The sequence below is a fragment of the Stomoxys calcitrans genome, chromosome 5 (assembly GCF_963082655.1).
Source record: "Stomoxys calcitrans chromosome 5, idStoCalc2.1, whole genome shotgun sequence".
Classification (NCBI taxonomy): domain Eukaryota; kingdom Metazoa; phylum Arthropoda; class Insecta; order Diptera; family Muscidae; genus Stomoxys; species Stomoxys calcitrans.
In genome coordinates this window covers 23,010,200-23,022,394 of record NC_081556.1, presented here as the reverse complement: position 1 = coordinate 23,022,394, position 12,195 = coordinate 23,010,200, and positions in this window count along the sequence as shown.

The following is a 12,195-nucleotide window of genomic DNA, read 5'->3' as shown; positions in this document are numbered from 1 at the left end:
CACGCCTATGTCAAGGGAAAGTAAATGGAGACTGCCCTGCACTCACAAAGGATTCTTCTACTTCGTACACAACCATAAAATAGAAGAATCCTTCGATGCCAAGATGAACACATTAGCGATATGCATCCAATCTCAAGACCAGTACCGGTTGGACCACGTCCTTAGAGACCGGATAAACCATATGCTATGGGACAGGTCGATAAATTGTGGGTCTCATGATGCAAATATAAGGGAAAAAGTGGCACATGGCACTCCACAGGTGGGCATTTGGTCGCCACTCCTATGGGTGACCACAATTATTAACCTATTACGGATGTTGACTGAGAAAGGATTTGAACCCGTTTGCTACGCAGTCATATATAGCTTCTAAGGGGTAAGGATCCAAACTAGGTATGCAGAAGGGCCGAAAGGGTTTTGCAGATGGCATACGACTGCGCTAGACCTAGGAGTCTCAATGCTAACCCAGGGAAAATTGATAAATGCTTGTTTACGAGGAAGATGAAGGTGGGTCAATTTGACGCACCACGTTTCCTCAATAGAACGATTTCGATATCTGACACGGTCAAATACTTAGAAGCGATCTTGGACAGGAAACTGAAATGGAAATTTTATATTCAGGAGCATACAGAGAAGGATTCCAGATGTTGGGCATTATACGGGCCGTAAACTCAAAATGGGGCTTGAATCTGAGAAAAGTCCATTGGCTCTACAGGAGCGTAATAAGGCCAATACTTACTAACGCCACAGTAGTTTGGTTGACTGCGAAGGAGAAAAAGTGCAACGTAAGGATAATACACCAGGTTTAGAGAACATGTTGTCAAGGCCTAGGCGAGGGTGTGAGGACCACGTTCACTGGTAACTATTCTAAATACCCGACCCATAGACATACAGATTAGATGCAGCCACTGCGGCTATGAGACGTAAGGCAATGGGGAGGAGAATGGATAGAGGATAGGAGTAGGTCATTCTATCGCTGTATTATATAGGCAACGATAGAAAACCTGGAAGGAATGGAAGAGGTTTCCGATCGGATGTATGTATGTGGTCGATGGCAAGGCACTGCTGCCAGCGGAACAGTCTTGGATTGACGGAACCCTGGTATTGCTATCTGAAGTTCATGCTACACCGATGGATCAAAGCTGGAGGATAGAGTGGGCCTGGGGGTCTTTATTGTGAACCCAGGGTCTGAGATCTTTTTTCAGATTGCCTGACCATATAACGGTCCTGCAGGCGGATATCCGGGCGACCACAGAATCCATGAGGTGGTGTGGTGTTAAAGCGAAGACGTCGAGTGCAAACATCTATACGGACAGTAAACTGGCCATAAGGGCAATAACAATCAGGACGGTAAGGTCACGAACATTTTTGGAGTGTAAGAACGCCATCTCTAAAAATGACATGATCCGCATCGTTTAGAGGCCGGGCCATATCGGAGGGGGAATGAAAAAGCAGACGATTTGGTAGTGAAGGCCAGAGCACAGGCGCCAAAAAACTTAGTTAATCCGAAGCCTTTCGGGTCCACGCAGTCCAAGTTAAGAGTTTGGACAAGGCTACGGACGCGTATAACAATGTGAAACAACGAAACAGCAGGCAGAAGGACGAACATCCTAGGAGGAGATCTAGATTTTGAGAAGACGAGGATATTACTGAAAGGAAGCAAGCAGAAGTTCAGTAAAGCTTTCGGACATAACGGAACACATAGGATTACGAGCTCACTTATGCAAAATCGTTGCGAAACTATCAATTTCAGACCCTACAAAGTAGATATATTTCGGATCGTCGTAAAATTCCAAGACGATTCAACGATGTCCGTGTGTCTGTCTGTTGTAATCACTCTACAGCCTTCAAAAATTAAGATATTGAAATTTGGCACAGGTACGTCTTTTTTATGCTGGTAAAGTTCTTAAACGGGCCAAATAGGACCATATTTTGATATAGCTGTTATATAGACCGATCTGCCGATAATGGGTCTATTGCCCCCAAATGCTTTATTTTTTAACCGATTTCGCTGAAATTTGAAACAGTGAATAGTTTTAGGCCTCCCGGTTTAGATCGGACTAAATTAAGATATAGCTGCCATATAGACCAATCTGACGATAAAGGGTCTGAGGCCCATAAAAGCTTTATTTATTACCTGATTTCGCTGAAATTTGAAACATTTAGTTATTTTAAGCCTCCCGACATCTGACCTAAGTATAGCTCAGATCGGACCATATTAAGATATAGCTGCCATATAGGCTGATCTCCCGATAAAGGGTCTGGAGCCCATAAACGCTTTATTTTTTAACCAATTTCGCTGAAATTTGAAGCAGTGAGTAGTTTAAGGCCTCCTTACATAGGACTCAAATATGGTTCAGATCAGACTATATTTAGATATAGCTGCCATATAGCCCGTTCTGCCGATAAAGGGTCTGAAGTCCATAAAAGCATCAGTTTTTGTCGTCTGACCCAAATATGGTTCAGATCGGACTATATTTAGATATAGCTGCCTTATAGACCGATATTCCGATATAGGGCCTGAAGCCTATAAAAACATTATTTTTTATCCAATTTCACTAAAATTTGAAACAGTTAGTAGTTTAAGGCCACCCGCCATCCCATCCAAATATGGCAAAAATAGGACTGTATTTCGATATAGCTGCCATATAAAGCGATCTGCCGATAAAGTGTTTGAAGATCATAAAAGCTTTATTTATTACCCGATTTTGTTGAATTTTGAAATACAAAATTCAAAATTCCGTGCCGAATTCGGATTCATAAGTTATCCAATTTTCACCGGATTGTGGCGAAAGGTGGAGGGTATCCAAAGTTCGACCCGGCCGAACTTAATGCCTTTTTACTAGTTTTTAATAATTTATTCATTTAGTAATCATCAGTCAAAGTTGTGAAAATATATAAAACTAAATTGTTTCTCATTGCAAGTCTAACTTTGTAGACCAGTGTTAACAATGAGATTGCGCAAATGAAACCCGGGAATATTGTTTTTGGTAGCAATTGTTATTGTTTAGCTGTAACAATGCCGCGAAAGCAACATGAAAACGCCAAGAGATAAATTTAATTATAATGCCAATGACGCATTGATCACGATTTTCTAATTAAACTTTGGCAATTGAACAGCCAGCCACAAGAGGGACCGACAAAAGAGGGAATTGATAAAAAAAAAACAGCCAAACAAAAAACAAATAAAGTATCTTGATTTAAACAAATGTTATTGCCTTACAAATTGTAGTTAGAATGTCTGTCCATGCGGACGTATATCCACCAAGGGATAGCCTATTACGGTGTTATGGTGAAAATGAAAGTTAATTTCGGTTACTTAGTTTTTGTTAGTCAAACCTGGAAGTTTTAAGATTTCCCAACTGAGATTGTTTTATTGCACCATGAGACGCCAGACATAATGTCTGGCAGACAGTGTGTGTGAGAGAGAGACGGGTTGAAGCCATTGTTCATATGAAAACTGGGAAATACCTGTGGTTTTCATCTTCATTGAAGTGTTTAGTTTTTTTCTCTTCCTTACTGCAGTGTTTATCTTGAAATAGTTTTAAGTATTTTCTTAGCTTTTATGGTGTATTTCCTATTTTATCTCAGGCAAAGTGTGGATGGGGGAGCCAAAATTTGGTACATAACAATAAAACCGGCAATCGGCCATTATAAAACTTTTAGCATAGTGCGCCAATATATTCGCCGATCAAAACGACCCCTTTCAACATTTTGCTCCATCCACCCTCTCACAACATAAAATACTTGGCAATTCTGGCCTGTTGTAGATTTTTGGCCTTTCTAATGCATTGGCATTTCCCCACTCACTCAGACACTGCCTTGCATTTGGTATGTTGTCCATTAAACTCCCAAAGAAAGTGAAACACCACTAAAACGTTCAATGACTTTATTACTTTCCAGCTTTAACTTGGGTGCGCAAAATGTAAACCCTAAGAAAACCACACTTGGCCCCTTATAAGCAACGAAGAAAAAATTCAAAGCAATTGCCATGCGAATAAAAGAAAATAGACGCTTCAAGACAAGTGGAAAAAAAAATGCACATTTTGTGGGTTTCAACTCCAGGTTGTCTAACAAACGACAACGAAAAGTGCATAGTCATAGATAGCTTAGCTGGCATGCAGGCCGACAGCAAGACAGACTAACAATCATCATCATCGTCGTCATAGTCATAGAAAACTATCGGCTATAGCAGCAAATATCATAGAAAAGATATGGGAATTGCAATGGCAAGCAAACTTAAACTTAAGTCTTCATGAGACAGATAGATATGCCACGACGCGGGTGATACGCATAAGCTGCCTTCGTACTTGAGCCAATCCATGGGTTTTAGAAGAAAACAATTGTTAATTGACGACGAGACTAAGTACTTAGTTTAAGTCGTACGTGCTACAGGTAGATGTACTCGGCCACGATATGTGTGGGAACATTTTTAACACAAAGTGATTGCTAAGAAATAATTGCCAACAAGTGAAGAAAGGCAAATTATGTCTGGGTGTGGTGGCCATTCCATCATCTGGCTCGCTGCACTTTGCTATGGCCTAAAATGTCTTTCAGAAAATATTGGGTTGCCCAAAAAGTAATTGCGGATTTTTTAAAAGAAAGTAAATGCATTTTTAATAAAACTTAGAGTGAACTTTAATCAAATATAATTTTTTTACACTTTTTTTCTAAAGCAAGCTAAAAGTAACAGCTCATAACTGACGGAAGAAAGAATGCAATTACAGAGTCACAAGCTGTGAAAAAATTTGTCAACGCCGACTATATGAAAAATCCGCAATTACTTTTTGGACAACCCAATAGAAAGATTTTAAATATAAATAACTAGCCCCACATTGACATGGTCGGAAAATATGTCCGTTTAAGCAGCGGTGTGGTTCGCCAAACACTTAGCCCTAAAAATAAATCAGCTGCGTGCTCTACTTTCAAATATCATTTATTTGAACCCCATATTGCCATTGGCCTCAAAATTGGATATCAAATTCGTTCTCTAATCTCAAATACCTTTCATTTAAATCCCTTATTGGAAAAGTCAGCAAATATGTCCGCTTTAGGATATGGGCCCTAAAAACTATGGTGACCAAATGCTTACTTTTTAGGTGTTGCTATGGGGGTGGGACGTCCCTTAGACAGTTGGTCCCGAATGTTGAAATCACATTCGCGGTCTACTCCCAAATACCTTTCATATGAGTCCCATATCTCCATAGTCGGCAAACATGTCCGATTTGGGGGGTGTTTAGGGGGATGGGGCGGCCACTTAATGACTTGGCCCTGAATACATATTTCAGATTCGTGTTATACTATAAAAAAAAACTCTTTTTTGAGCCCCATATAGCAATGATCAGCAAATATGTCCTATTTGGGTGGTGTTATGGGGGTGGGGTGGCTCCACAGACACTTCTCCCGATTATTGACATCAGATTCGTGCTTTACTCCCAAAGACTTTTCATTTGAGCTCCATATTGCTAAGGTCGTAAATTTGTCTCCTTTGGGGGGTGTTTTGGGGAAGGGGTGGATCCCCAAAAACTTGGTTTCACATTTGGATATCAAATTCGTAATCTACTCGCAAATACCATTCATTTGAGACCCATATTGGTATCGTTGTAAATTTTTCCTCTTTGGGGGTGTTTTTGGGTAGGGACGCTTCCCCAAACACTTGGTCCCACATTTGGATATCAGATTCGTATTCTACTCTCAAGTACCCTTTTATTTGAGGCTCATATTGCCATGTTAAATAAATATATCCTATTTGGGGGTTCTTTTGGGGAAGGGGTAGACCTCCAGAAACTTGGTGCCACATTTAGATGTCGGATTCGTATTATACTTGCCAATACCTTTCATTTGAGTCGCATATTGCCATGGTCGGTAAATATGCCCGATTTAGGGGTGTTTTGGGGGTTGGGGGTCCCCCTAACGTTTGGTCCGACAATTGGATATCAGATACGTTTTCTTATTCCCAATATCTTTCATTTGGGACCCATATTTTCGTGATTGGTCTAAATATATATTTGGTAGGTTTAAGTGAGGCGGTCCCCCTAGGTACCCCATCCAAAATTTGATACCAAATTTTTATTTTTAGGGTACTATAAGATAGCACACCAAATAGTCCCATATTGTCGTGATTGGTCTAAATAAACATTTGGTAGATTTAAGTGGGGCGGTCCCCATAGGTACCCCATCCAAAATTTGAATACCAAATTTTTATTTTTAGGGTACTATAAGATAGCACACCAAATTTCACTTAAATCGCATCACCCAACATCGAGATCTGGCGTTTCTGAAAATTAGGGTAAGGGAGAGGGTTCGCCCCCCTTCAGATATCAAAAATGTAGTACCCTATTTTTATCACGAGGTCGTTATGCACCATCAGTGAAATTTCATGAAAATTGGTTTAGCCGTTTTTGAGTCTACCAAACAAACACTAATTGATTTTTATTTAAAAGATGACTATTCTTTAAGCATGATCAGTGGGCTTAACTATTCGAATCGAACGGCACTCATTGAGATAAGTTTGACCCAAGAACCTTAAACGAGCAAAAATGGGGTCAAGAAACCTTATAATTGTCCCAACCTCATTACTTCCCTAACTGACTGTAACACAATCATGACAAGTTGGGAGTAGAAAGATTCTAAAGAGTGCATTTAGGGCCGCGGGCAAACAGCTTTGCGATCAGAGGTGGAATGACCGACCACTTTTGGCGCCAAGTATCTACGAGTCTGTGGATGGGGCCAGTGAGAAGGTCTGGAATGATATAGTGGATGGATGTCCACAGGGTATGTCTATTTTCGTCTTTCTATTAAGGTTTATGCTGATGCGGATGACAGACTATCATCTTGGTTGAACGGCAGTCAAGTCGAGACTATGTGCATTGTGTGCGAAGGGGGTGTTGAGATGTAAGATGTTTATGATGCCGCTCCCAGCAGATTGGCTCCTAGACTACCTCCGCACATTAGAATTGGTGCAGCCTTATTACGTTGGCTTAGATGAATGTGAGGGCCTGTCCTCAGGGTTTAAATATTTTCGCCAACTCTAAAGATTAAAGATATTTAGATCGGCTCCATGACGATTCCCGCTTATTAGAACTGGTTCCGTTTTATAGCGATACTCGCCGCAGGAGAAATTCCTTAAATAAGTTGTGTTGGAGAGGTTGTGTTTACTGGGCCAATTGGACCATGTAAAGGAAAAACTTTTCGTGGCAGCTGTTACGCTTAGACGAATCTTGAGGAGTGCCTGGAATCTGCGCAGGAATTCTGCGCGGGAATTCCTGAATGGTGTCGGATAGTAACTACTGTTTATGGGCGTTAGTGGATGATTTCTTGCCACAAATCTGGCATATTGAATTATGCGCCTTTATGAAGAACAGCAGCACCTATTGAAATCGGGATGGTTCTTTGTGATATTTTTTATAGGACGAAGAGAGATCTAACGGTTGCAGAAACGGATTGGCTAGCTGATCCGTAACTAGCGAATGGGTATGTTGTCTTTTTGATAGGTGGATGACACGTTGTACATACAACGTGAACGGGATACTTTGCGAGTCACTGGAGACGCGACGAAGTTCGGCTGTTATGCTCAGACGAATCTATTGGAGTGTCTGGAGTCTACGCAGGAATGCTTCGAGGGCTACTTATGGTTTACCTGAATGGTTTCGGATAGTAACTACTGTTTATGGGCGTTAGTGGATGATTTCTTGCCACAATTCTGGCATATTGAATTATGCCCCTCTGTGAAGAACAAACAGTCCCCTCAAATGTGATCCAGATATTGTACGATGCAGCACCCATTGACCTTGGGGTGGTTCGACGTGCGATTTTGTATGGGACGAAGAGAGGTTGCTGAAAGAGATTGGCTAACTAATCTGTAACTATCGAATGGGTATGTTGTCTTTATGATAGGTGGATGATACGTTGTACATACAGTGAACGGGATACTTTTCGAGTCACTGGGGATGCGACGTTCGTACTCGTCCTCCATGATTTTAACTTTCGTCTTGAGTTGAGCAGAGCGCTATAAGATTCTGGAATGTTTGGATGGGAGTACTTGAACAAATATTGTAATAACTTAGACTTTGAGGAGGTTAACCTGTATTGTAGTCCTCCGATGTTTATGGCTCTTAATGTTTGTCCGTTAGTCTGTAAGTTATATAAGTTCTGTCTGCCTCTGCTAGAGGCATACCCACAGATTCCAGTTTCCATGGAATGTGTTTGGTAGTTCTTAGTCTCGCAAGCTCGTCTGCTTTACAATTCCCTGGGATATCTCTGTGGCACGGCATCCAGAACAGGTGAAAATTTAACTTTTAAGCCGTCTCGTTGAGGGATCTGTGACAGTCGAGGGCAGTTTTTAAAATTGGAAATACGTTAATTTAATGGCTATGTGAGAAGATATTCATGCCAGTTGTCGTTATGACATTCTATTTTAGCCATTCCACCACTTCTTTAATTGCAAGAATCTCCGATTGATGTACACTGCAATTAATGGGTAACCATTTCGATATAACCAGTTTTAGTTCCTCATAGTATAACCCAAAGCCCACTTAGTCGTCTAGTTTGGAACCATCCGAAGAGAAGTGTATGTAACTTCTACTATCAGGAATATCGTAGTTCCAATTGTTTCTATCACGAATAGCTGTACAGTACTGCCTGGAACATCGGACATTGCATCAAGGATAACACAGTGTCCGTAGCAGCAACATGACCAAAGAGAATGATCCCTTAGCCTCACGGCAGTGGTCGCAACATTTTGTCTAGCCACAATGTCCAGAGCCATTAGATGCAGCATTAAATTCAGTGCATCACAAGGTGTCGTTCTCAGTGCGGCTGTGATGCGGATCCGGTTGAGATTTGAACAGTAGATGGACTTTTGAAGCGCCGTCCACCAGACCACAACACCATATAGCATTATAGATCTGACAACTGCAGTATATACACAGGGCAGTATATACCTAAAATGTTGAATTTGAGTTTCAATTTGCTGACCAGCATAACTAAAACAACATAGGTCTAAATTAAAATTAAAGCTTTTGATTTTTAATGCCAAAATCCAACCCTGACTTCTTTGTTTTCCCTCTGTGAAAAATTGCAAATTTCACCTTAGATTTGCCCACGTTCTCTAATTGTCACCTGTACATCGATGTAGGTAAACTCTCATCAATTTGAATGTAACTTCGTTCAAACGTATGCAAAACCAACAAAATGCCAACCAAGCACTAGTTCAGCATAGACATAGACAGAAACAGGTAAAAGAGCGCACGGACGGACAGGCGAACGTTCAAATAGACGATTGTTATGGCATAACTGCGGCAGTTTAGTTAGCAACTTGTCATTAACTTTTATTGTTATTTAAATGACGCGTTTTTCTTTTCTTTTCCCCTTTTTACAAATGAAACGAGCAAGAAGCCCAACCATGGAAAAGAAATGACTCTAATACGAAATGAACAAAATACAACAAGAATATCACCAAAAGTTCATACGCTGAATGCATGCTTGCATATTTTTTGTACGAATCAAAAGAAAAAATGGTGTTTCATTTTATTGGAGGTAATCCAATATCTTGACACCCTCAGTAGTTGAAAAGGCGAAAGAAAAAAGTCAAAATCTAAGAAAGAAATAAATATAAACCTTTGCTTTGCCCTCTAGTAGGAGGGTGTTAGGGGGGAGGTCTGTATGTTAATGTAAGTGTGTGAATATGTTAAATTTTTTTCTATCTCAAGCCAAAACGAAAAGTCATTGAATATAACAAATTATGGTGACTCTACGAAAAAAATACGAAGAAAATGCCAAGATGGCACAATACAAATTGAACGCTTACTTATGCAGATATATGGAAGCAACTAACTTTACATTGAAGTGTAAAATTTATTGAAATAAAATTCAACTAAATCTACGTTAAAGTGTAGCAAAGTGTACAGTACAGGAAGAGTTTAAAGCTGATGTATTTATGATTATGCAATATCGTTCATTGCTTGTAAAACTGAAGACATGTGAGAACGTCATTAAGTTTAATAATGCTAAAAATTGCTGTATTGAAGTTTTAACTATTGCTATAAAGTAAATAAGTCAAGCTACCAATGTACATAGGTGTTAAAACCAAGTCCTGGTCAAACTTGGTTCTTTCATTATGTCAACCGTGGATACTGACCTTGCCATGGTCTCACCCGATGGAGTCATCTTTAATATTAGTTGAAGAAAAAAATATTTGAAAATATCGAAGAAACAGAAAAACTGGCTCCTCAATTAAGGCCACACCCTCAAACGATCTGCACCTTTAATGTCCGAACTCTCTACAGAGAAGTTGTAGTATAAGTGCTGATGGATGAACTAGAAAACCAGTAAGAAAAGGCAAAAATCGGGCGGTGTCGACTTTATAATACCCAACACCTGCATCATCTGAACCAACTTTGATGGACATCGGTGGTTGTATTCAGATGGGTTATTAAACAATCCGTATAATGTTTTGAACATAAATGTTCAAACTGTAATAAATACGCTTGACAAGCTATATCTAAATCTGAGTCGATTTTGACCAAACATCTTATTTGATGTGGTAGTTTTGGCAAGATTGGTCAATTAATGCGCTTGCAGTGACCCCAGAAGTGAAAATCGGGCGAAATATATGTATTGGGTTGCCCAAAAAGTAATTGCGGATTTTTTATATAGTCGGCGATGACAAATTTTTTCACAGCTTGTGACTCTGTAATTGCATTCTTTCTTCTGTCAGTTATCAGCTATAACTTTTAGCTTGCTTTAGAAAAAAAGTGTAAAAAAAGTATAATTGATTAAAGTTCATTCTAAGTTTTATGAAAAATGCATTTACTTTCTTTTAAAAAAATCCGCAATTACTTTTTGGGCAACCCAATATATACAAGCTGAACCCGCCGGGCCCGCTCCGCTGCGCCTTGGAACATTTACTTTCGACAATTAAAGAGCTTTTTCTGAAATACCATTCTACGAAAATAGTATATATCACATGACTATCAGTATGCCTTTATCTGAATCCAATAAAGATCTTATTTATTGGTCTATGAATTCGCTCGAAGGGTTTAGGGTCATTAAAATTTGGGTATTAGATATAGATGTGAGTGAAGATAAATTCCGAATTTAACTAGTGGAGACACAAACCACTGACTTAACAGTCCTCTGTTACAGGCATTAGCAGAACACTGTTAAGCAGCTTTGTAGGCAATTTAATAAATTCAAAAAAAATATTTGTTCACAAAAAGTTAATTTCAAACAACACAAAAAACAATTAAAAAAAGATCTAGAAAATAATAAGGTGATCCAACATAAAAATTTAGTTCCCTCAATAACCGCAAGGTGTACTAACAAGATAAAGAAGATTATAAAATTGATTGATCCACTGTGCAAAAATGGCAAATAGTAAAGCGATAAGACCGGTCTCAAACGACGGCTAGGGAAGCCTAGTTTCTTATACATATGCCCATATTATCCAAATAATCGTCTAACTATCGAATTTTAGGCAAAAACTTGAAAGAATTACCCAAAGAACTAAAAAGGTAAATTTTGGGTGAAACACTGTGCGAAAACAGAATATAGTAAAGCGATGGGACCGGCATCAAACGACAGCTAGGGAAGCCTAGTTTTTTATACATATGCCCACATTTTCCAAATAATCGTTTAACTATCGAAATTTAGGCAAAATCTTGAAAAAATTGCTCAAAAAATTAAAAAAACCAAATTTTGCGTGAACCACTGTGCGAAAACGGAAAATAGTAAGGCGATGAGACCGGTGTCAAACGACAGCTGGGGAAGCCTAGTTTCTTATGCATATGCACATATTATCCAAATAATCGTCTAACTATCGAATTTTAGGCAAAAACTTGAAAAAATTACCCAAAAAATTAAAAAAGTTAAAATTTTGGGTGAACCACTGTGCGACAACGGAAAATAGTAAAGCGATGGGACCGGCATCAAACAGCTAGGGAAGCCTAGTTTCTTATACATATGGCTAGGTTTTCCAAATAATCGTCGAATTATGGAATTTTAGGCAAAAACTTGAAAAAATTACCCAAAAAACTAAAAAAGTAAATTTTGGGTGAACCACTGTGAGAAAATGGAAAATAGCAAAGCGATGAGACCAGTCTCAAACGACAGCTAGGGACGCCCAGTTTCTTATACATATGACCACATTTTCCAAATAATCGCCTAATTATGGAATTTTTGGCAGAAACTTAAAAAAAT